This window comes from Ammospiza nelsoni, chromosome 33 (genome assembly GCF_027579445.1).
Source record: "Ammospiza nelsoni isolate bAmmNel1 chromosome 33, bAmmNel1.pri, whole genome shotgun sequence".
Taxonomy (NCBI): Eukaryota; Metazoa; Chordata; class Aves; order Passeriformes; family Passerellidae; genus Ammospiza; species Ammospiza nelsoni.
The window spans coordinates 2,100,561-2,124,858 of record NC_080665.1 but is presented as its reverse complement, the minus strand read 5'-3'; the positions used below and the strand labels follow the sequence as shown (position 1 = coordinate 2,124,858).

Sequence of the window (24,298 nt, the reverse complement as noted above, 5' to 3'; positions counted from 1 at the left end):
GGCACTCCTCACAGCTCAGGGTGAGAAAAAAGGCTTCCCCATTGTGCTCTGCAGCACTATGTTCATTTGTCCCAGTTCTGTCCTCTCCATTGACCTTCTCTACCCCTTTTGCACTTACATGTTCATGTTCTGCTGAGTTCTCCCTTCCCATTGGTGTGTAACCCTGTCCATCTACCCTGGATTTCCCTACTTGTCCCTTCTCACTGTACCACCCCTGAGCCCTCAGACCATTCGATACCTGGTGCCCTCCATTGCACCCTCTTTCCCTCCATTTATGCCCTGGACAATCCTTTGTCTTTGGCCTCTGGAAACTTTCAGCGTTTCTCTTTCTCTCTCGCTCTGTATGTGTGTGTGTGTGTGTGTATCTGTGTGTCTGTGTGTGTGTCTGTGTGCTGTTGCCTTCTGGATCAAGGCAGGCGACCTGGTTCTGAGGATCAGCACGGCGACCCACTCTCCAGGGTCGCTCGGGCCAATGACACACGCAGACACCAATATGGTGGACGGTCTAAAGGCGTTTATTACTTCTTCTCGTGGGGTTTTATAGTCTAAGGGGTTCTCTACATCAAAAGGGGGTTTGTCCTTCTTATCTATGGTTAGTAAGGAATGGAAAAGTACTGGGTAAGGAATGGAAAGTTACTAGCACTACTGTTAGTGGGGCCACACCCCTAGGGTAATCTCTTATCTTAGAGGAACAGGGGGTCCTGCCTTTCCGTGACATCGCGAGATCTTCCGGAGCGCCTTTCCCTATTGTGGTGGTTTGACCAGAAAGAAGTGGGAATTCTGGGATGTTCTGGTCAAACCAATGGGTGCTTGGATTTTGATATTGGCACCTGGGGTAGCCAGTGGGTTTTAGGACACACCTCCGAGAACACCCAGGGGTTAAAAGCAGAGCTTCGGCCCTGGGAGGCTCTCTTGGGACTTCAAGGGACTGAGGTCGGAGCTCTCCCCCGTTCAGCCGCTGCCGCTGGGCGGGGGAGGGGCAGCCATGCGGTAGGCCTGGGCCTGGACAGACATGGGAGTGAGGAGGCCTTGGATGATGGAAGGGTGGAGGAAGAGCCCCAAGAGACATCGGACAGCCTTCCCCCCCCCCCCCCCCGGAGACAGATAGAGAGAGAGAGAGAGTGCAGCCTGTGTCGTTACCTTGAAATTCAGTAAATATGTGCTGGCAGCAGGCAGCCCAGCTGAGGAGATTGGGGGGGGGTGCAGCCAGGAGTCCAGCCGCCTGGAGGAGTTTTTAACCCCTTTTGGACAATGAAAACCCTACAGAACATTAACCCTTCCTAGACGTGTGATAAGAGTGGAGGAGGACGAAGGAAATGAACCAGTGATGGGGGTCTGGACCAGAGAGAGAGAGAGTGAGAGATGTTGAAAGAAGGGAGAAGATGGAGTGGCATTTTATGCTGGACTCTTTTGTGTAGCCATGGACAGAGCTATGTTTCCGTGAGATACAGAGACTGAGTCCAGGGGGAGAAATGTCCCAGTGCCAGAGAAGATTCAGTGTGGGTACCCCTCGGCCCCAGGGGGTATATAAAATATGGGGGGATGGATGTCCCAAAGGTGAGAAGGTGAGATACTGTGCTTTTCTGGAACTGGACAAAGCATCCTTAAAAAAAGATAACCCTGGAAGCAGCCCTGATCCCTGTTTGGTGGTGAGAGCACTGGAACAAGGACGGAAGAGGCCACCACGACACACAGAAGGACTCCCTCTCCTCTTGAGGAGCTGAAAGTCTGAGCAATCTGAAGGGTGGTGTTGGACCTAGAATTGGTGATTTGGAGGATGTATTGTATTGGGAATTTAGGGGGGAGGAGGAGGAGAGTGTTTTTGTGAGGTTTTCATTTTCCTTGTTTTTTTTTTTTCCTTTTTTCTTTTGTGTGTAGTTTAGTAATTGTTTGTGTGTAGCTTAGTTAATAAAATTTTCTTTATGTTTGAGTTTGGAGCTGGCTTTGCTTATTCCTGGTCACATCTCACAGCAGACACCGGGGAGAAGGTGTACTCATGGGGGCTCTGGCTTTGCCAGGCTTAAACCATAACACCTATCTACCACATCTCCCCCCCCTTTTTCACAAATGAATGAGGTAGTCATATACATAGGTACTAAAATGAGGTATAAGGTTGTAACTTGACAAGGGAAAGGAGTTTTGGAAAACCTGAGTAAGCTTTTGCCAGACAAGTTCAGAAAATCTTGTGACTGGCAGTGTTCCCTGGTTGAATTCACAGCAACTGTCACCGGCCTAAGAACAGGATGTTGGTCCGTTCCAGGCGGCTCTGAACGAACGAGACCAGCTTGTTCAGCAGGCATGGTCCGAAGGTAACTGTTAGAAACAGCATCGCCAATGGACCTATCAGGGCAGAAATCAGAGTGGTTAGCCAAGGTGATTGATTGAACCAGGACTCATACCAGCCCTGTTGGGCTTCCCTGTCTTTCTGTCTCTGAGCCAGTCTGTTTCGGAGTTCTGCCATGGAGTTTCTCACGACTCCCATGTGGTCTGCATAGGAGCAGCACTCCTCCTTCAAGGCGGCACACAGGCCCCCTTGCTGCATGAACAGGAGGTCCAGTCCTCGCCTGTTCTGCAGGACCACTTCTGAGAGTGAGGAGACCGACTTCTCTAGAAAGGAGATGGATTTCTCGATCCTTTGCAGGTCCTCATCAATGGTCTGTTGCAGCTGGGACAGTCCTTGGTGCTGGGTCTCACCCGTGCGGGTGTCTCGGGTGCTGCCTGACGGCTTGGTGGTCTGTCACTTTCGTCTGGAACCAGGATGTACGCGTCACGAGGACGTCCCACGAGCAGGTCCTGTAAACAAAGACTCGCAATTCTCGTCAGTCTCATTCTGCTCGCTATGAAGGTCTGGTTTAATCGACTTAAGTGGACACCACCTGATTTTGCTGTCCTTTTTGACAGCTGCGTACCCTCGCCCCGTGAGCATCAGCCTCCAACCCTGTTCCCACTCGCCTAGCTCGTTTCTAATTACAACCTGCGGGCCCTCTTCTAGCGTTCGAGTGGCCCAGTGTTTTTGGATGGGACTGTTTGTTTCATCTCCCCTAGGGAATTGATTCAGTGCCAGCAAAGCGGTTGCCAGCATATGTGCCTGATCTCCTGGGGGAATGGCATTGGCAAAGCCCTCTGCTTTTGCCAACACTTCTAGCTTGGTTTTCAGGGTCTGGTTTGCTCTCTCAACTATGGCCTGCCCGGTACTGTTATATGGGATGCCTTGCACTAACGTGATGCCCCATTTCGAGGCGAATTTCTGTACTTGTTTGGAGGTGAAATTGGAGCCATTGTGCGTTTTGATCTGCTTGGGGATACCAAGCCAAGCCATGGCTGTCAGCCAGTGCTGAATTGTGGCTTTGGAGTTAGTTTTGGGGTGCTGTGTGGCTATGATCGTTCCGCTATAAGTGTCCACTGTCACTGCAAGCCATGCTCGGGGCTTCAGCAGTTCGCACCAGGTGAAGTCCGACTGCCAGATTTCTGAGGGCTTGAGACCTCTTGGGTTGACCCCGTAGGTCCAAAGGGGTGACTTCTGGCAATGAGGGCAGGTGGCTACCACATGTTTTGTGTCCGCCGTCAAGATTCCGCATCTCTTCGCCAGTGCTTTGACTCCGATGTGGAGCGACTCATGCAGTTGACGAGCTCTTTGCAAGGTCCAAACACCTTTTGCTGCGGTGTCCACTTTGTCGTTGCCGATCTGGAAGTAACCTTTGACTGGGTCATGGCTGTTGATGTGGATGACTGACACGGTGCCCTGTCGCAAGGAGAGTGCTTCTTCCAGCATTAGGGCTGCTGCTGATGTTGACACTCCTGGTCCTGCCATGGCTAGGCAGAGCCTTGCCACAAATATAGAGTCCGTTACGATGTTGAGGTGTTCGTCATGGAAGAGTCCGCACGCCAAAACCACTGCTGCTGCCTCCAGTTGTTGCACTGACAGTGTGGGGTCACACGCTTTGACGCAGTGCCATTGCTCTCCTGCCTGCCACACTGCTGCTGCGGTTGAAGTGGTGGAGGAAGCGTCTGTGAAGACCGTTGGTCCTGGCTGCGGTCTGTCCTTGACCTTCGGTGGCATGTCCATGTCGACTACGGTCAGCAGCTGAGTCCAGGGTGGCTTGGAGGAGTAGGAGATTTCTCCCCAAGAGTAGGGAGAGAGCAAGGGCCAGGTACTCTGATATTGTGGCTGACTCTGCGGTCGGCTGCTTGCGAAACGGAAGGTGGATGCTTGTTGGCTCTGTCCCTAGGTGTTTCAAGGCGAGTCTCCTGCCTTTCATGATGAGGCTGGCGATGCATTCGATTCCTGGGGAGAATGCATGAGCAGGTCTTCCGAGGACCACCCATTGGATCGGTCGGGCCTTTTCAGCAAGTCCTTGGGCCAGTGCTCCCACTCCCCCCTTCGGTGTAAAGTGGAAGTACAGGTCCAGTGGCATGGCTGGGTTCCACCTGGCAAGCGTGCCAGTGGACATCTGGTTTTCGATGAAGTTGAGGGAGCTCGTTGCTTGCGGCGTCAGCTCCTTGGGTTCCCAGGGATTCTTTCCTTTCAGGAGGTCGTACAGAGGGTCCATGACCTCAGGAGGAATCAGGACAATGTTGCGAAGCCACTGCAGCGATCCCACCAGGCGTTGCATGTTGTGGAGCGTCTCGACGTCTCGGTTGATCTTCATCTCAGGGGGTGTCACGTAGGAGCTTGTAATTCCTACTCCCAGGAAGGTCACGCAGGGTCATCTCTTGATCTTTGCGCTCGCAATCTCGAAGCCGTTGGCCTGAAGGGTCTCCGTGATTGTGGACACCAGGTGATCTACTTGGCTTGTCGATGGTGCTGCGACCAGGATGTCGTCCATGTACTGGATGATGGTTGCGGTGGGATAGGAGTGTCGGACTGGCATCAGTGCTTTGTCCACAGTGATTTGGCATATGGTCGGGCTGTCGACAAGGCCTTGTGGAAGTACTCTCCATTGGAAGCGAAGGTTGGGCCGCTCGCCGTTTGGAAACGCCACGGAAAAGGCGAATCGTTCTCTGTCCTCAGGGTGCAGGGGTATCGAAAAGAAACAGTCCTTGATGTCCAGTACTGCGCACGGCTGCCCTGGGGGGATGGCTGAGTTTGCGGGTAGCAGTGTCTGGACTGGACCCATGGGTTGGATTGTCTTGTTCACTTCTCTCAGGTCGTGGATGAGGCGATAGCCTTGTCAGGACCTTTGGGGGTCACAAATACAGGGGTGTTCCATGGGCTGGTGGAGGGTTCTACGTGACCCTTTTGCAGTTCGTGGTCGACCAGTTCCAGCAAGGCTGCCATTCGAGGCTCTGTCAGGGGCCACTGCTCAACCCATACAGGGTCTGATGATTTCCAAGTCAATTTGATTGGCAGCGGAGGGTGTATGGCAGTGGCCCTCATGATAAATTTGTAATCCGAAATCCGAGCATGGAAAGGACGTCCCTTCCTAACAGGGGTGGAGAATTTTGCAAAATGTAGGGGTAGATTGCTACTGTCTGTTCTGGTCCCTTTTTCGTGTGAAGTGTTATAGCCACCAGCTGGGTGCTTTTCCATGCCCGGGACTGCCCCCCCACTCCGTTCACTGGGAGGACTTCTTTGAATTGCCAATGTCCGGGCCAATGTGCTTGGGGAAAAATTGTGCAGTCTGATCCCGTGTCCGCCCAAAACTGAAACCCTATGACGTGGGGATTCTGACTGCCGTAAAGGCGGCATGTCCCCCACACCATCAGGGGCTCCTTCCCTATTTTCATGACCAAGGCCACCCAGGGATCCCGCTCTGGGGCGTCCCCTGCTGTTCCTGTGACACCGGCGCGGCTTGTGGTGGTGGGGGGTGCGAAGGTATTGAGGGTGCTGCACAACTCTGCCATTGTATTGCTGGGGGGGATGCAAAGTTGACTGCTCCCTGTGGGGGCATAGGGTATGAGGGTCCCGTGCCCCACTGGGGGTTGCTGTAGCTGGGCCGCTGCACATTCCAGGTGGGAGGGGGCTGGCTGCAGCCCAGGTGCCCCCTCCCTCTCCCGTTTTCCTTGGGCCTGGATCTGCATTCCTTAGCTAAATGCCCCTTCAATATTTTGTTCAATATTTTTATTGACGATATGGATGAGGGCTTAGAGTCTTTTATTAGTAAATTCGCTGATGACACTAAATTGGGAAAGAGTGTAGATCTGCTAGAGGGGTGTAGGGCTCTCCAGATAGACTTGGAACGGTTAGACGCATGGGCAGAATCAAACGGGATGATCTTCAATAAGTCCAAGTGCCGAGTATTGCACTTTGGCCACAATAACCCCCTGTACCGATAGAAGCTGGGGACGGAATAGCTGGATAGTGCCCAGGTGGAAAGGGACCTGGGGGTGCTGGTTGACAGTCGATTAAATATGAGCCAGCAGTGTGCCCAGGTAGCCAAGAGGGCCAATGCCATCCTGGCCAGTATCAGAAATGGATTGGCCAGCAGGAGCAGAGAGGTTATTCTTCCCCTGTACTCGGCACTGGTGAGGCCTCACTTGGAGTATTGTATCCAGTTCTGGGCCCCTCACTTTAGGAGGGACATCGAGTTACTTGAGCGTGTCCAGAGGAGGGCAACGAGACTAATAAGGGGCTTGGAGCACAAGCCATACGAAGAGCGACTGAGGGAGCTGGGGTTGTTTAGCCTAGAGAAAAGGAGACTAAGGGGCGACCTCATCGCTCTCTACAACTTCCTGAAGGGTAGCTGTGGTGAGCTGGGGGTCGGCCTCTTTCTCTGGGCGACAACAGATAGAACAAGAGGACACAGTCTCAAGTTGCGTCAAGTGAGATGTAAGTTAGAATTAAGAAGGAAATATTTCACAGAAAGAGTGGTCAGATACTGGAATCATTTACCCAGTGAGGTGGTGGAGTCATCATCCCTTGAAGAATTCAAAAATGACTGGATGTGGCACTTGCTGCCATGATCTAGTTGAACAGTTAGAACATCGGCTGGACTTGATGATCTTATAGGTCTCTTCCAGTCTTGAACTTCTGTGATTCTGTGATTCTGTGATTCCTTCCACACACCCAGCACGGCCCCCTGCCTCCCCCTTGGCGTGGTGGAGCAGCTGCTGATAGGCGCCTTGGCTGGGAGCAGTTTACTGCCAAGTGACCTGCCTGGCCACACTTAAGGCACGCCATCACACTGGTTATTGCAGTGTGAACTGCTGCTTGAATGGGAGCTAGATGTTCCTCCTTTGCAACATGTCTGATCATGGCAGCTATATTAGACCCCTGTGGCAGTGACCTTAAAATGTCCTTGGTGGCTGAGTTGCATTGCTGGCGTAGGCAGTCTGCCAGCACGGGGCCCTTCGCCTCTGAGGGTAACGCAGAGGAATCTAATGCGGCCTGAAGTTTGTCCACAAACTGAGTGAAACTCTCACTCTCACCCTGCTTTATGGAAGACCATGGCGATGATCTGGCTACCACTTTGGAAGCATTACGGATGGCTTCTCGGGCAGCATGGGTTGTTGTCATAACCTCATGGGCCCGCAAGCCCTCAGCCTGTAGCTGGGGGGTGATCATAGTGGGGTCTGTGCCCATTAGCCTCTGTATGCTGGAGCCGTGCAATGGATGGTCTGCCCCTGTTACCAAGGCTAGCTGTTTGATGCAATTATCCTCCCATTCTTGTTTAAAAACGATCATCCCTGCACCATCAAATATCATCCTACACGTCTGCTTAATATCAAAGGGAAGCATATCGTCCCCACCAAAAAGGCTGTCAATAAGTGTGCAAACCATGGCAGAATTAATTCCCTTATCCGCAATCGCTTTAACAATTGCCTGCACATCTTTCAGATTGACTGGTGAATAAGTCTTTTGTTTTCCGCCTGCCCCCCCCACACGGACCGGGAACACCAGAGTGGCAGACGGAGTCCATTCCGCACAAGCCATTTTTATTTTCCGCCAGTTTGTAAGCAGGGTTCGGTTTTTCTCTGGTAACCCCTTCACCCATGCGGGAGCGCTGTGGCTAGTGACCTTACATGCCACTGCTCTCTCTCTGTTAAAGCTAGAATCTGAGTCGGAATCTGTGGAGAGATTTATTAATAGTTGGTTAGCTGAGAAAGGCCATACTGACATAATGCCGCTGGTTAAGCTGAAGAAAGAAAGTCAGCAGTCAGCAAGCTGAAAGGAAAGGTCAGCAGTGACCTTGCTGCAACATGAGGAGAGGGAGTAGAGATTAGTCCTGAATATATCCTGAGAATATGTGAAAAGTATCAAAAGTAGAACCATAGGAATGCAGAAGTAGGCGTAGGTGCTGATATGTAACTGACCAATCCTGAGCTCAACTTTTGCAATATGTATGAAGCTCATTATTAACTGTATTTAACCCGCCGTACTGATCAATAAAATTGGGCCTGTGATGATCAAATTGATGTCCGGGTCTCCTTCCGTCGACAAATGGTGGAGAATGCGGGCATAACCGAATCTCTGCCCTTTTTTCTCAGATTAAAAGAGAAAGGGGATTACGCCATGGTCGAGGAAGTTGGGTTTGGGTCCTTGCAGCTGGGACGGTGCCGGAATTTGAAGCACCCTTGGTGTTCACAACGGTGAGCCAAGCCAATGCGTGTCCGCCGAAACCTGGAGAGCTGCAACAGCGCGCGCTGATTAATAGGTATGGATGGGCAAGCGGCATATGATTTATTCGCCGCGTATTTAGAGCGGCGAGGGATAAAAGGGATAGATTTAAAAAAGGAGTTACCAGGGTTATTAGCCTATGGCCATGCTAAGGGTATCTTTTCTAACCCTCATACAGTTAATGAGCTAGCAGAGTGGAAGAAGTTTGGGGAAATACTGTGGGATACAGTGCTAGACGATGATAAGTCAGCAAAGAAATTAGGAAAGCTATGGCGGGTGGTGTATAACACGTTACTTCAGCAGGTCTCTGAGAGAAAGGCAGCAGAAAGGGTGACAGAAGCTCATAAGAGGAATATAGGGTATGGTCGTGAGGATTATCCCCTGGCACCTTCTGTAACTAAAATACTTATGCCTAAGTGTCCCCAGCAAAGTGGTGTGGAGGATTTTCCTATAGGCACAGTGGAACCGTCTGCACCCTTCCTGTCAGAGGGGGAGGGCGAGTCGGATGGTAGGGGTAAGAGCAAACCAGCTTTGCCTCCGCCACCAGCTTCAGGCGTGTCGGACAGTGGGGGTGGGAGCAAACCAGCTTCGCCTCCGCCGCCAGCTTTGCCTCCGCCGCTTCCCCCGAGTGAGCCAGCTCCGGTTACAGCTCCAGCGGGGGGGCCAATTCCCCCGCGCGAGCCGGCTCCGCTCGAGTCGGCTCCGGTTTCACTGTCAGCTCCAGCAGGGGGGGCCACTTCCCCCGCGCGAGCCAGCCTCTGCTCCACCGCCTTCCCCGTGCGAAAACTCGGTGTCTGTACTGAAGCGCCAGCAGCATAGCACACTTAAAGAGTCAAATCCCATCCCAGGGGCATACCGTGATCCATGGGGGGAGATGGCTAAACAAAGGAGGGAAGCTTGGGCTGCTTTGGCGAAAGAAGTAATGCAAATGGGGGATGGTGAAGCGGTGGAAATAGCCTCTAGTCTTGCATGTCCGGTAACATACACACCACAGTATGATGCACAGGGGAACCTTACGCATAATATAGCAGAATATACTCCCTTAGATTGGAAGCTGTTTACTCAGCTACGTTCTACGGTTAGTCAGTTTGGAGTAAAAAGTGAACCTGTTAGGCAAATGCTAGATTATCTTTTTAATACTCAGGTTTTATGTCCTAATGATTTAAGAGGAATAGTTCGGTTGATATTCACTCAGCATCAGCAGTTATTGTTTAATGCACATTGGCAAGTGTTGGTGAATGAGTCAGTTGCTGTACAACAAGCCCAGGGAGACCCATTATGTGGAGTGACAGTAGAGGAGTTGATGGGCTTAGGGGCATATTTGCGTACAGAGGCACAGATGATATCGGGAGCAGATAAACTTAGAGAGTCTATGAGGTTAGTGCGTGCTGCAATAGATATGGTTAAAGAGCCAGGAGGGTTACCGGCTTATATGGGTATTAAGCAAGGAAGGGAAGAATCATTTGGAAATTTTATTGATAGAGCAGCTACTGCCATAGATCGGGCTGGTGTTGCAGACTACATGAAGGGGGCGCTATTGAAGCAGTGTGCCTTGCAAAACAGCAATCCAGCAACCCAGAGAGTGTTAGCTACTTTAGGGGCAAATTGGACTATTGAGGAAGCATTAGAACGAATGGCATTAATGCCAACAGCTTCACAGGCATTTATAGCAGAAGCCTTAAAGGAATTAGGATTGGGATTGCAAAAGCAAGCAGAGTCTACTCAGAATCAGGTGTTAGCTGCTCTTGCTCCTCTCCGAAGCGGCTCACTGACAGTCACGCAAGGAGGCTCGAGACCATTCATCAAGTGTTACCGATGCGGCAACGAAGGACACACACGCCGAACATGCCGAGCGACTGGTATATGGTGTCAACACTGCCGATCCAGCTCCCACAATTCTACGGCTTGTAGGCGCCGGTCGGGAAACCATCCGCGGAGCGCGCATCTCGGGGGCCGCGCCCAGACACAAGTTGCTGCCGTGACATCGGAGACACCAGCAGCTGCCGGGACATCGCTGCCACCTCCTGTCTGCAACCCGCAACAGTAGGGAGCCTCGGTTTGGACTTAGCAGCAGCAGAACGTCACTTTAATGACGAACCGGCCTGAGACGATACCCACTGGAGTAAAGGGTCCTCTTATATTAAATGGACAAACATGTGGAGCATTATTGCTGGGACGTTCCTCTACAACTATGTTGGGATTATTTGTTTTGCCTGGTGTTATCGATGCAGACTTTACAGGGGAAATACAAATCATGGTTTACACCCTTTATCCTCCGATTAAAATTACAAAAGGACAACGCATCGCACAATTGGTACCACTATCACAAATGACATCGGGAATAAAATCATTTACTGGTCAAACATGGAATGAGAAGGGTTTTGGCTCTACTGGTGTTACACTTTTGACTGTGGATTTACAAAATAGACCAAAGCAAAAGGTTGAAATTACTTATGGGCATCAAAGCATAACCCTTTATGGATTATTGGATACAGGAGCAGATACCAGCATCATTTCTCCAGAAGCGTGGCCACAACATTGGCCTCTATTTCCATCATCAAACACAAGAATGTTTGGCTAAGGTTTTGTATGTGATTAACCATTTATGCATTTTTGGGGAAGATGATACCCCTCCTGCAATGAAACATCATCCAAGGTCAGGTCAGGAAAATACTAAGGAAACAGAGGTCTGGGTTAAGTATAAGAACCCGAGTACAGGATTATGGGAAAAACCTGCAATAGTATTATATTGGGGTTGGGGGTATCTTTGTGTTTCCTCACCTACAGGGCCTTTGTGGGTGCCTGCTAAGTGGACTAAACCTGTTTTTGATGCAGCCTCTGGTGGATTGCCTCACGGAGGAGGACAGGGAGCGACTGGGGAAGAAACTGCTTCTAGTCCTACAACCACTACTGTTACAATTGAAGGGGTACTCGGAAGCGGTGGACAGAGCACTGACACATCACTATTGGACAGCCCAGGAGTTGATTTGTTTTATTGACTCATTATCAACTTTTCGCTTAACAAATCCAGCGAAACTACATTGCCTTGACTGTCACAATCCACATTGTGCTGCCTGGATAGCTCTATGTTGTGGGGGTTGTGAAAGAACTTTATGGATAGAACAATCATTATTGTGGGATTTGTGGTGTCATGCTTGTGAACACGAGCACTCGAGGGGTAAAAGTTGGCAAGATGAATTAAGGAGACAAACAGGGCAAAACACATATATAGCTTTAAATCTTTATGAGTCTCCTGAACAGAAAATTCTTGCTTATTATCGATGGGAGGTACAATGTATTGTGAATAGAATTAAGGTTCAAAGTAAATCATGTATAGTTTCTATATGGTGTAGGAAATTAGTGCCTTTAACACAGCATTCAATTGTAGGACCCTTCAAAGGGAATCCTGATAGAGCATTAGATTGCTGCATTGACAAGTTGCAAAAATTGAGTTTGCAAGTGGGAGGACCAGTAAAATCAGGAGCAGCAAGATTGAAGACAGATAAGAAAAAGAAGGCAAAAAGGGAACGATCTCATTTGAGTAAGGATATCAGTGATTGCTAATTAATTTTCTATGATTAGAACAATTTTACAGTTATGGGACCCTCAGGAAGATATAGTTGTTGAGGAAGATAACGAACAAGAACTACGGTTACGAAATAAGATACACCTTGTATTAAAGAAAGAGCTTGAACTATTAGTCCCATATAGTAAAAAAGCTGAAGAGGCTTTGCGATCACCACCATTGAATTGGTTGTATTGGATTGAAGAAACAGACTTTTATACTGGTCCTTACTTATATTCACTTCCTTGTTATGTTTGCAAAAAGGGACAATGATAAGTGCTATGCATGGGTAGCTTTGCATTGTGCAGATTGTAATCAGATTTATTGGTATTGACAGAGGTCAATAGACTATTTATGGTGTGCACCTTGTTCTGGAAGGTGGATTCGAAATTTTATCTGGGTTAGAGCTCTTGAACAAAGTACTGGCCTGCCAGGACAGACAGGATTACAGCTTTTTGAGAGTGCAGAACAAGTGGTTATAGCATATCTTAGGTGGAAGTTGCAGGAAACACTTAGAATATTTGAAATTAATAAAGCCTCACGCATCATAGCAGCTCGCTGTAAAGCTGATTTGCCTTCAAACTTATCTCATGCTATACTTGTGAGCAAGGATGCTGATTTAGAATTAGATCAGTACATTCAAAAATTGACTCAGCCTTACAATGGACAATCTAGCAAACCAGGGAAAAGACAGCGAAGAAAGGAAAAACAAAGCAAGCAGAAGGAAGGAAAAGAGAAGCAAAGCAAGCAGAAAGAAAAATGAGGTTTGTTCTTGTTATACTGCTCAATGCTGTAGCAAGTGAAGCAGTAGGAATAACACACTTTAGTCAACCAAGGGAAAATTTATGGGTGACACTTGCTAATCAAACTAACCAATCATCACTTTGTCTTAGTCTTGGAGGAGTAACTAACCCATTTCGAACATGCCTGGTGGGACTTCCGGTGTGGTCTCCTGGAGAATTTTGCAGTTTGATAAACAATCAAACCTTATGTACGTCTAACATGTCAAACATCACATTGCCAGCGCAACAAGGGTATACTGCAAGTCAGAGTGATGGCTATCGTCAATGCTTACTAATCCAATCACTTAACACCTCTTTGCATTCTCCTCCTGAGTAATTAGATCTTTTTGGAAGTGCAAACGCCAGTATGTCTAACACTACAGCTGGCGGATGGTTTAGCTTCAAATTTTTGGGTGCTCAGAATTTAAACCAACCTAAAGAAACATGGGCCACCCTAGATTCATCCCTGAATATGAGTGAATTCTCTCCACAGCATTACAGTCAATGTAACGGCACTAATATCACGGCACCAATGAAATTACCCACAGGAATATTTTTGATTTGTGGAGACAGGGCGTGGAATGGTATACCAGCTAAACCACAGGGTGGACCCTGTTTTTTGGGAAAATTGTCATTGTTTCACCCTAATGTATCCTTGCTAATGCAGCTGAGTCAAAATTCAAACAGAAAAAAACGTAGCATACCTGACTTAGACTGCAGCCAGAAAGGAGATCCACGGTTTTGGGGCACATTCAAACAAGTGGTAGTTTCAACTATCTTGCCAGGAGGATCTGCCAATAAAGCCATGAATTTAGCAAAACAATTAGGATGCTGGGCAAGGGATGAGCTGAACAAGACATCACAAATTCTAGACATGCTAACTGCAGATGTGCAGAGTGTTAACCATGCTGTTTTGCAAAATAGAGCTGCTGTAGATTTTTTACTCTTAGCACAAGGGCATGGATGTGAAGAGTTGGAAGGAATGTGTTGCATGAATCTGTCTGATCATTCGGTGTCCATTCACACTAAGATAAAAGAATTGCAACAGGGACTTCACAAACTTAAGGAAGAAGATGGTTTAGGAATTGACGAATGGCTTAAAGGCTTAGGACTTGGACCGTGGCTGAGGAACCTTGTGATCTATGCTATAGGCCTGCCTTGTATCTTTAACTGTATTCAAAACATGGTCAGCCGTAATATAGCAAAAACATGGCAAACTAATCTCCTTGCTCAAGAAGAAAACGGGGGAAATGTGGAGAGATTTATTAATAGTTGGTTAGCTGAGAAAGGCCATACTGACATAATGCCGCTGGTTAAGCTGAAGGAAGAAAGTCAGCAGTCAGCAAGCTGAAAGGAAAGGTCAGCAGTGACCTTGCTGCAACATGAGGAGAGGGAGTAGAGATTAGTCCTGAATATATCCTGAGAATATGTGAAAAGTATCAAAAGTAGAACCATAGGAATGCAGAAGTAGGCGTAGGTGCTGATGTGTAACTGACCAATCCTGAGCTCAACTTTTGCAATATGTATGAAGCTCATTATTAACTGTATTTAACCCGCCGTACTGATCAATAAAATTGGGCCTGTGATGATCAAATTGATGTCTGGGTCTCCTTCCGTCGACAGGAATCCTCCGATCCTATCTCGGGCTCAGAGCTCAAGTCCGAGTCCGAGCCGGAAGTTGAGTAACTAGACGCTTCCAGGCTGCTCTGCCTTTTCCTCGGGCTCCGACCCCGCCCCTTCCTGCAGGGGTCGGGCCGTTCCCTCCCCCTGGGGTCCCCCCGCATCCTGCTGGGGGAGGTCTTTGCCCTATAAGGACTTAATTTGAATAAAGCGCTCTGATTGGTCTTACGCGCCTCCGCGGGGGCCGCCCTGTCTCCCCGCTCACCCGCGCATGCGTTGTTAAGCAGGCTGACTGCGTTTCCGCCCCCCGCCTCCTCCTTTCCGCCCTGACCATGCGGTCTGGCACCATTTTCAAACGCATATGGTGGGGGGGCGTTTTTATCGATCCCTATGGGGTCCGACAATCCGGCTGCGTTCCACGCCTCCTCCGCGAGCCCCCGCCAGAACGCCCGCATGTGTCCCCCCCCTCCGATGGTGAGTCCGTTCGCTGAGGGGGATCCGGCATTCGCGCCTCCGCGCGCCCGCCCGGGTCAAGCACCTCCGCGGTTTGTGTCGCCACGCCCATGCCCAACTGCGGCATGGCTAATAAACAAGTTCGCGCGGCTATCCAGTTTTCTTGCTCTTGTCGAGATTTTTGCAGAGCCTGGACAACTCTGCCCCACGATTTTAAGGCTTTCCCTGAGCCCGATGACATAGTGTCCTCCGCCAGAGCTTTTGTACAATTATCCCACACGTCCGAATGTAGGACGTCCACAGGGCTTTCAATAGCCCCAAGCTTAATCAGTCTCAGCAATGCGAGAGTCAAATCTCTAAGTTTACATTCTATACCCCATTGTGCATGCATTTCTGTTACGACCTTCGCTATGGCTTCCATGGTCCACGCTGGTCTGGAGGCGTCCCTCCCGCTGTGGTCAGGCCTGCTGCCACAGCTGCTGTCCTCTTTCCAGGAGAAATTCCCGTTCCCCGGGCGCAGATCGGTCCCCGAGTTTTGGCACCAAATGTTGCCTTCTGGATCAAGGCAGGCGACCTGGTTCTGAGGATCAGCACGGCGACCCACTCTCAAAGGTCGCTCGGGCCAATGACACACGCAGACACCAATATGGTGGACGGTCTAAAGGCGTTTATTACTTCTTCTCGTGGGGTTTTATAGTCTAAGGGGTTCTCTACGTCAAAAGGGGGTTTGTCCTTCTTATCTATGGTTAGTAAGAAATGGAAAAGTACTGGGTAAGGAATGGAAAGTTACTAGCACTACTGTTAGTGGGGCCACACCCCTAGGGTAATCTCTTATCTTAGAGGAACAGGGGGTCCTGCCTTTCCGTGACATCGCGAGATCTTCCGGAGCACCTTTCCCTATCTACCACAGTGTGCTGGTGCTCTCGTGGTTCCTACCCATTGCCCCATTGCCACAAGACACTCTCGGGGAAAGTTTTGTCCAGACCACCTAAGACTACAGCAATAACTCATTTTTTTCATTTACTCTGTGTTGTAAATAAACCATTCTGTCTAATCATGATCAGAAAAAAATCAGAACTGTATTTATATAAATTTATCTGCTATTCTATGCTTAATCCTGTGGGACAAATAGCGTTAAAGTCCAATTCCAATGTCCAATCTTTTACACCTTTGAGAAAGACTGGGGCTGGGATTGGATGCAGCCACTCCCAGTCTTCTCACTTAGAAGGAATTTTAGAAGTCTAGGGGCCCTGCACAAGTTTGAGAAACCATGGTGGCTGTTGAGTGTCATTTTTCTACCTCACGTCGTGGCAGGAGTTTCTCCAAAAAAGAAATAAAGCTTTTGCCTGAAGCTCCCACTGTGCCCATGACAGGAACCCCTGTGAGTGTCTGGGACATCCAGGCCCTTTGGCAGCCTGGGGACTCGTGGGATGTCACCATGGAGCCCCCGTGAGTGCCTGTGACAGATCGGTGCCTTTGCAGCACAAGGTCCCCTGGGATGTCACCATGGAATGGCTGAGACTGCCTCTGAGCACAGGGCTCTTTACCATCCCCAGAAAGCTCTGGGAGGTCTCCATGGAGCCCCTGTCTGTGCCTGTGATATTCCAGCTCTGGAACAGCCTGGTGACTCCTGGAAAGTCCCCATGGAACCCCTCCGAGGGCCTGTGACAAATCTGATCCTTAGCAGGCAACCATCAGAAGCCCCCTATTGCTATGGGCAGTTTCCGTGGCAACCATCACCAGCCCCCTGTTGCTATGCTCAGTCCCTTGGCAGCTCCATGGAGACCCCATGCCAGGGCTGGTTTCCATGGACACCAGCTCAGGCCTGCAGCCAGAGCCCGTTGCCATGGCAACCATTGGCAGCCCCATCCCCAGGCTCATGGGATCCCAGAACCACAGAATTGGCTGAGCTGGGAGGGACCCATCAGGATCCTCCAGTCCAACTGCTGGCCCTGCACAGGACACCCCAACAATGCCAGCCTGGGCCTGGCAGCGCTGTCCAAACGCTGCTGCAGCTCAGAGAGCCCTGGAGCTGGGACCCTTCCCTGGGGAGCCGGGGCAGGGCCCCAGCAGCCTCTGGGCAAAAACCTTTTCCTGACATCCAACCGGAGCCTGCCCCGACTCAGCTGCAGCCATTCCCCCCACTCCTGTCCCTGGGCACCAGAGGGAAGAGGTTCCCACAGCCCCAACCAGGGACCCGCTCCCAAGGCTGTTGCCATGGCCACCAGGGCTGGGACCAGCTGGGATGCTCGGTTTCCAGGGGCTGGGGTGCAGGAATGGGATTCCCCAATTTCCTGCCCCCGCTAAAACCGCGCTGCCCTCGCTGCCCTCCCGTCTCCCATGGAAAGCACAAAAGGCAAAGATCCCAGCATGGGATAAGAACAATTTATTGGGAACAACAATGAGATACGGAACGAATGGAACAGAAACAATATTGATAATAGAGTGTATAAATAAAACTGTTTACAGGGAAAACTAAAACACAACTTACTGGGTCTGCCTGGCTGCGTATTTCCTCCAGCCTGGAAAGCACACCCTTCTCCTCAGGGACAGAGAGAGAGAGAGAGAGAGTCCCTTTCCTGTCCCTGGCAATGTCCTGAGGTGGGAGGGAATGTAATGACACAGTCATTGCCAGACCCTCATGCTCTTCCATCCCACATCATGTCATTGGCAGAGGCAGGAAAAGGGACAGGTGTCTTCCTAGCATGGATCAGAAGGAAAAATGGATCACCAGGGCTCTTCCCAACATGGATCTTCCAACTATGGATGAAGTTGGGGCAGTGCACAAAAGTCCTCCTGCATTGGGGCATTGGCAGAGCTTCCCTTACAGGTGCCTCCGTTGGTGTCTGGTTAAGACAGAGATCTGGGTGAAGCTTTTCCCACTCTGGGGACACTCGTAGGGCCTCTCCCCAGTGGGGATGCGCCAGTGCCTGATGAGGTTGGAGTTGTGCTTGAAGCCCTTCCCGCACTCAGGGCAGCGCAAGGGCCTCTCATCCGTGTGAATCCGCTTATGCCGGAGGAGACTGGAGCTGCTCTGAAACCTCTTCTGACACTGGGGACACTCGTAGGGCCTCTCCCCAGTGGGGATGCGTTGGTATATGACAAGGGCAGAGCTGGAGCTGAAGCCCTTCCCACATTCCCCACACTCATAGGGCCATTCCCCAGCGTGGATCCTCTGGCTGATCAGGGTGCTGCTCTGCCTGAAGCTCTTCCCACACTCCAAGTACTTGTGGGGCTTCTGCCCATCATGAAGCTGCCCATGGACTACCAGCTCCAAGTTCTGGCTGAAGCTCTGTCCACCTTCCTGGCTCAGGGTGGGTCTTTCCTCCTCAAAGCACCCTGGGTTGGGTTTGGAGCCCCTCCTCCTCATGGGGGATCTCCAGGGATTTTCCTCCCCATTGGATTCTTTTCCCATGGAGCCACTCAAATCGGCCTCTTCCATGTGGTTCTGCTGTGGGGATTCATCGTCCCTGATCTTGATCCTCAGCTCCTTCTCTGGTAGAGGAAGGACAAGCACAGGATGGGATTTCCCTCCGTGCCAGAGGGAAGGGGAAGGAGATCCCCACAGTGCATCCCCGGCAGGATGGCATTGGCAGCAGGGATGTCCTGCAGCGAGGGGATTTTCTGGGCTGGGAGATGGAGCAGGAGAGAGGGGGAAAGGGGCACTGACTTCCCCCTCACCTGCCTGGGTGTCCTGGGGCATCCTCATCTTCCTTGAGGTGTCTTCCGCCATCTGGCCAAGTTTTAGGAATGGGCTATTCCTAAAACAAGGGAGGAAAACAAGGGTTGAGCACAATGAGCTTTGTACTGGTTTAAAGGCAAACCTGGGGAAGAGTCTAAGCCAGAATTCCAATTCAGTAACAAAGTAAGGATCAAGGCAATGATACAGAAACACTGCCTTAAACTGACAGAGTCAGGATATAACCTGACACCCTGTTGTTCAGGGTGGTGGCAGCAGTCCCAGTAAATGGTGGTGCAGTCCTGTTGGAGTGATGAAGGTGATTCTGTCGAAGCAGTGATCCTGTAGAAGGGTCTGGTCTTCCTCTGGAGGTCCAGTGGTGGCTAGGGAGTTCTTGTCCTCTGGCAATCCAGTAGGTAAGCTGCTCCTGGTGTAGCAATGTGTGAGCTTATATCCAGGTAGGAATGCTTGGATCCTCCCCCTGGGCAGAGCATCCCACAATGGGAGGATGGAATTTTATCAGTCCTGCAGTGACACTCAATGACCCATTCACAGGAGATATCTCCCCTGGAGGGCGTTATCAGGGGTGAGTCATGGAAGAGATAAAGAACACTGCCCCACCTGTTTATAAGAGTTGCTGAAGGTGGGGATTGAAAACATGCATTTGGTTACATCTTGCATGGCAACCTGAAACAGTGGGGTAATCCCTGCTCAGGGGGTGAACACCACCCCCCTTACCCAGACTGGCTCAGCTGTAAAACCCCCACTCTGGGAATGCCACACACACAGGGGACAATGTCACACTTACCCTGCTCCAGGGGAGGTCTGTTTCACAGCCTGGGGGACTTTGCCAAATGTTAGAATAATTTTTCTCTTTGTCCCTGTCACCTTTGTGACAGCTAAACATAGCTTCCCCTTCCTTTTCATAATCCGTATTGGGCCTATTTTCCACTTTTCTTTTTTTAGAATGTGCCAGCAGCTGAGCTGGAGCTCTGCAGGACCAAAGGAATTTGGATTTGCCACAGAATAGCTTCTATTGTAATTTTATAAAATTTTGGGATTTATTTGCCTTTCCATCACAAGTGACTTGTGGGAAGAGTAAATTCAAGGAATTTTATCTAGGGTCAATTTTGATTTCTGACAAGAAACAACATTACTTTGTCTTGTGCCCAGGGGATGCTTGTGAAGGCTCTGTTCCTCTTGCCCTGGGAGATACTTGGGGGGGTTTTTCCCTGTCCCTGTCACCCCAGGCCATTCCCCAGGGGGTCTCCATCATTCTCACCCTGAGGGATGCCTGAGGGCTTCTCCCTCCCTCTCATACCCTGTGCCAGGGGGTGCTCAGGGCAGTCTCTGTCCCTCTCAGCCCAGGGGATGCTCGGGGGTCTCTGTCCCCTCACCCTGGGGGATGCTCGGGGGGTCTCCATCCCTCTGGCCTGAGCCCCAAATTCCGCTCCGGGGCCTCCGCCCTCCCCGCGGCTCAGGGCTGGGGGCGATGGTCCCAGGGCAGGGGGTGCTGCAGGCTCGGCGTGCGGGCGCTACGAGCGCCGCGATTCTCCCGCTCCTGCTCCTCCTCCTCCTCTCCCTCCTCTTCCTCCGCATTTCCTCCGCTCCCAGCCCGGACCCCCCTTTCCCACCGCTCTGCCCCGCGGCCCCGCAGCACCGGCTGCTGGGTGGGGGAGCCCCCGATCGGCCCCAGGGCTGGGCAGGGGCTCGGGGACCCCCCCGGGGCGGATCCGTCCCCCCAGCCCAAGCCCCAAATTCCGCTCCAGGGCCGCCGGGCTCTGCGGGCCCGCCTGGCAAGCGGTGAGTCATCGGCGAGAAAAGCTCTGGTTGGCTGAAAATTGTTTACCGCGTCCTCTGATTGGCTGGAATTGTAAAAGACGATACGCCCTCTGGGTGTTCCTGGAAGCTGCGGAGTCCGGGCGGGAGCCTTTTCCTGTTTCTTTCTGTTCTCTGAGACCTCTTTCCTTTTTCTTTCTCTCTTTGAGACCTCTTCCCGCTTTCTTTCTCTCCCTTTCTCCTCCGCATTTCTTGTTCCGTTCAGTCCACGCTCAATAATCGTCGGTTGCTTTCCCACGCTCTCATTCGCTCCTTCACTGGGGCAGAGGCGTCTCTCCCTCGCGGGGTCGTAATCCGTGGACAGGGTCCCTTCCCACCCCAGTCCCTGGAAAATGTCCATCAAAGCCACCTTTGCTGTGTGCTCTGGGAGCCCACAGAGCGTCTGGATCTTCTCCCCTTGGGAGGCACGGCAGGAGCAGCACCCTGGGAGCCTCGGGAATGCCCCTCTGGGATCCACGGCACACACTGCCAGGGTCTGGAATTCCAGTTCTCAGCTATGAAAAGATGTTCCTGCCCTTGAGGGCAAAGCTGTCAAGAAGGAGCCAAAAGCCAAGTGGAACAAGATCTTACAGTGGCATTTCACTGCGAGCCTTCATAACTTCCCCCATGGTTGTTGTAGCTCCTGAATTGGGAATTAAATCCGGGCACGGTCTTTGGTGTGAGCATCCCTGGGTCAAGGGAGACACTGAGAGAGAAACAGAGCAGACAAAGAGAGGCAGGAGAGAAAAGAGGGCACAAACACAGTCAGCTGAGAAGGTGGCACTCTGAAAACAGACCAGAACTGACTGAAAAGTAATATAGCAGAAAGGAATAATTTTGCACCTTTTATTTGCTATCAAAATACAATTTCTTCCCCTTCTCACAAACCTCTTGCCAGTGTCAAGCAGGGCTGTCAGAAAGTCCTTCATTCTGGGTGGATGTTCCAGGCTGCAGCCACAAGGAAAGAGGGAATGGGGATTTTCCTGCTCCTGGGGAGTTTGACATCCTCAGCTGAGGAGAGGAGGAGGCATCAGAAGAAAAGGGCAGCTGGGCTTCACCCTTCCACAGGAAAAACGGGGCGGGGGAATCGCTCATCCTGTCTGCTGCTGCTCCACAGGGATGTGAGGGCTGATCCCAGAGCCCCAGTGGTCACAGTCAGGGCTGCCCTCAGGGAATGCTTGCCTGGTACTGAGGGGCAGCGTGGGAGCACCTGGATCTTGGGGCACCCAGCTGCTCCCCATGTTTGGAGGTGCCTGAGGAGGGCTGGGACAACGCCAGGGACATCCTGCAGTGACATCCCCCCTGTCCTGCCCTGGATGAGCTCAGTCCCAAACCTGACCCTGATCCTGGTCTCAATCTCACTCCATGTTTACACACACTCAATGTTCTGTATTTAATCTCATCCCAGTGCCAGACTTATCTAGCCCTAGACCCAATCCCAACCCCAGCCCTAAAGCTAATCCCATGTCCAGCCTTAATCCCAATCCCGGCTCTAATCCAAATCTCAGCCCCACCTCCAATCCCAGCCCCAATTCCAGCCCCTTCCTAAACCCTCAGCCCCAAACCAAATCCCAGGTTCCGCCCTTCTGGGGGTTTGGGGGTGTCTCTGTCCCTCTGAGCCCGATGATGTTTGGGTGGGGTCACAGCAGGGCTGAGAGGGACAGAGACCCCCCCGGCCTCCCCAGGTGTGAGAAGGTGGGAGAGCCCCCCCAGGCCCGAGCACCCTCAGCGGTGAGAGGGACACAGAGCCCCTGGTCCCCAGCCCTGCACAGGCATTGCCTGAGGCCAGAGGGATGGAGACCCCCCGAGCATCCCCCAGGGTGAGGGGACAGAGACCCCCGAGCACTCCTGGGCTGAGAGGGACAGAGACTGCCCTGAGCACCCCCTGGCACAGGGTATGAGAGGGAGGGAGACCCTCCAGGCATTCTCTGGGGTGAGAATGGTGGAGACCCCCTGGGGAATGGCCTGGGGTGACAGGGACAGGGAAAAACCCCCTGGGGAATGGTCTGGGGTGACAGGGACAGGAAAACACCCCCCAAACCCCTGCCAAGCATCCCCCAGGGCGAGAGGCACAGAGACCCCTCGAGCATCCCCTGGGCACTGGACAAAATAATTTGGCAGAAATCAAAATTTGACTCTGCATAAATCACTTTGATGAATATTTGATTTTCCCACAAGTCAGATGTGATGAAAATGCAAACAAATCCCAAACATTAATAAACTGACACTACAAGCAATTTTGTGGCAATTCCAAGTTCCACTGGTTCCTGCACAGCTCCAGCTCAGCTGCTAGCACGTTCTGATAAAAGTGTAAATTCAGCCCAAGACAGATATGATTAAAAGGAAAGTAAACTCTTTGTAGCTGTCACAAAGGCGACAGGGATGAAGAGAAAAATGATTCTCACATTTCGCAAAGCACTCAAGCCTGGGAATTCAGGAGTTATTTGGGAATTTAGCTACTTGAGCTGAGCTTCTTGGGGGACTTTTAGCAGCCTTGTGTTCTTCACCATGGGGTGAATGAACCTTGTCAGTCTCGCTGGTATCATTTGCTCCCTTTCCTCCTGTGATTTTAAAAAACATTTCAAGGAAGGATGTTGCAGACATTTTTTCATAAAATCCTCTCTTTTAGGATTTGTCCTTTCTGGGAGGCTGGGGCCCCAGAAGAAAAATGCAAACAATTATCTGCTGATGTGGAATGTAACAGGAGCATATGTGATTGGTCTTCTGGGAGTGTTTGGATTTGCTGACCACTCACGGGAGAGTTGGTCCTTGCTTTCTGCTGGACACAGAACTTTGTTATTCATTCTCTTCTTTCTATTCTTAGCTTAGCAAGCCTCTGCAACTTTTCTCTTTATTCCTTTTAGTATAGTTATAATGTATTATATATCATATATCAATAAATCCAGCCTTCTGATCATGAACCAAGATTCTCGTCCACTTCTCTCACCCTGAAGACCTTCATCAGGTCGCTGTAATAGAAGGACAACAAAATATTTTCTTTACACTCCGGGCCCACAAAGGCGATTTACCTCATCGGTTCTCCCATAAGTCACTCAGAGGAAGCTGCAGCCCAGTTTCAAAGAGTTCCTCCAGAGAGAACCACAACTTCCTCAGAGGAGGGAACCATGCTGTTGTCAAATGCACTTGGGGTCAGAGAACAGTGCCTAAACTCACTGTGCCAAAATAATTTCACAGTCTGGTGAGTCTGGTTAAGAAAAGTGTTAGAGAGATTCCTCTGCCCCAATTAAGGTGATAATGAGACCAAACCCAAAATGAATTTTATTGAAAAGTAAATGGGATAGAAAAGGGGGGACAGGAAGGGAATGACAGGAAAAAGAGCCCTCCCCTGGAGCAGGGCAAGTGTGACATTGTCCTCTGTATGCGTGGCATTCCCAGGGTGGGGGTTTTACAGCTGAGCCAGTTTGGGTAAGGGGGGTGGTGTTCACCCCCTGAGCAGGGATTACCCCACTGTTTCAGGTTGCCATGCAAGATGTAACCAAATGCATGTTTTCAATCCCCACCTTCAGCAACTCTTATAAACAGGTGGGGCAGTGTTCTTTATCTCTTCCATGACTCACCCCTGATAACGCCCTCCAGGGGAGATATCTCCTGTGAATGGGCCATTGAGTGTCACTGCAGGACTGATAAAATTCCATCCTCCCATTGTGGGATGCTCTGCCCAGGGGGAGGATCCAAGCATTCCTACCTGGATATAAGCTCACACATTGCTACACCAGGAGCAGCTTACCTACTGGATTGCCAGAGGACAAGAACTCCCTAGCCACCACTGGACCTCCAGAGGAAGACCAGACCCTTCTACAGGA

The 24,298-nt window shown here is 50.8% G+C and overlaps 1 pseudogene; it reads left to right on the top strand.

The window, feature by feature from the left end:
* LOC132085897 (zinc finger protein 850-like) overlaps positions 1–24,298 on the top strand; it is a 997,265-nt pseudogene that overhangs the window by 235,830 nt on the left and 737,137 nt on the right.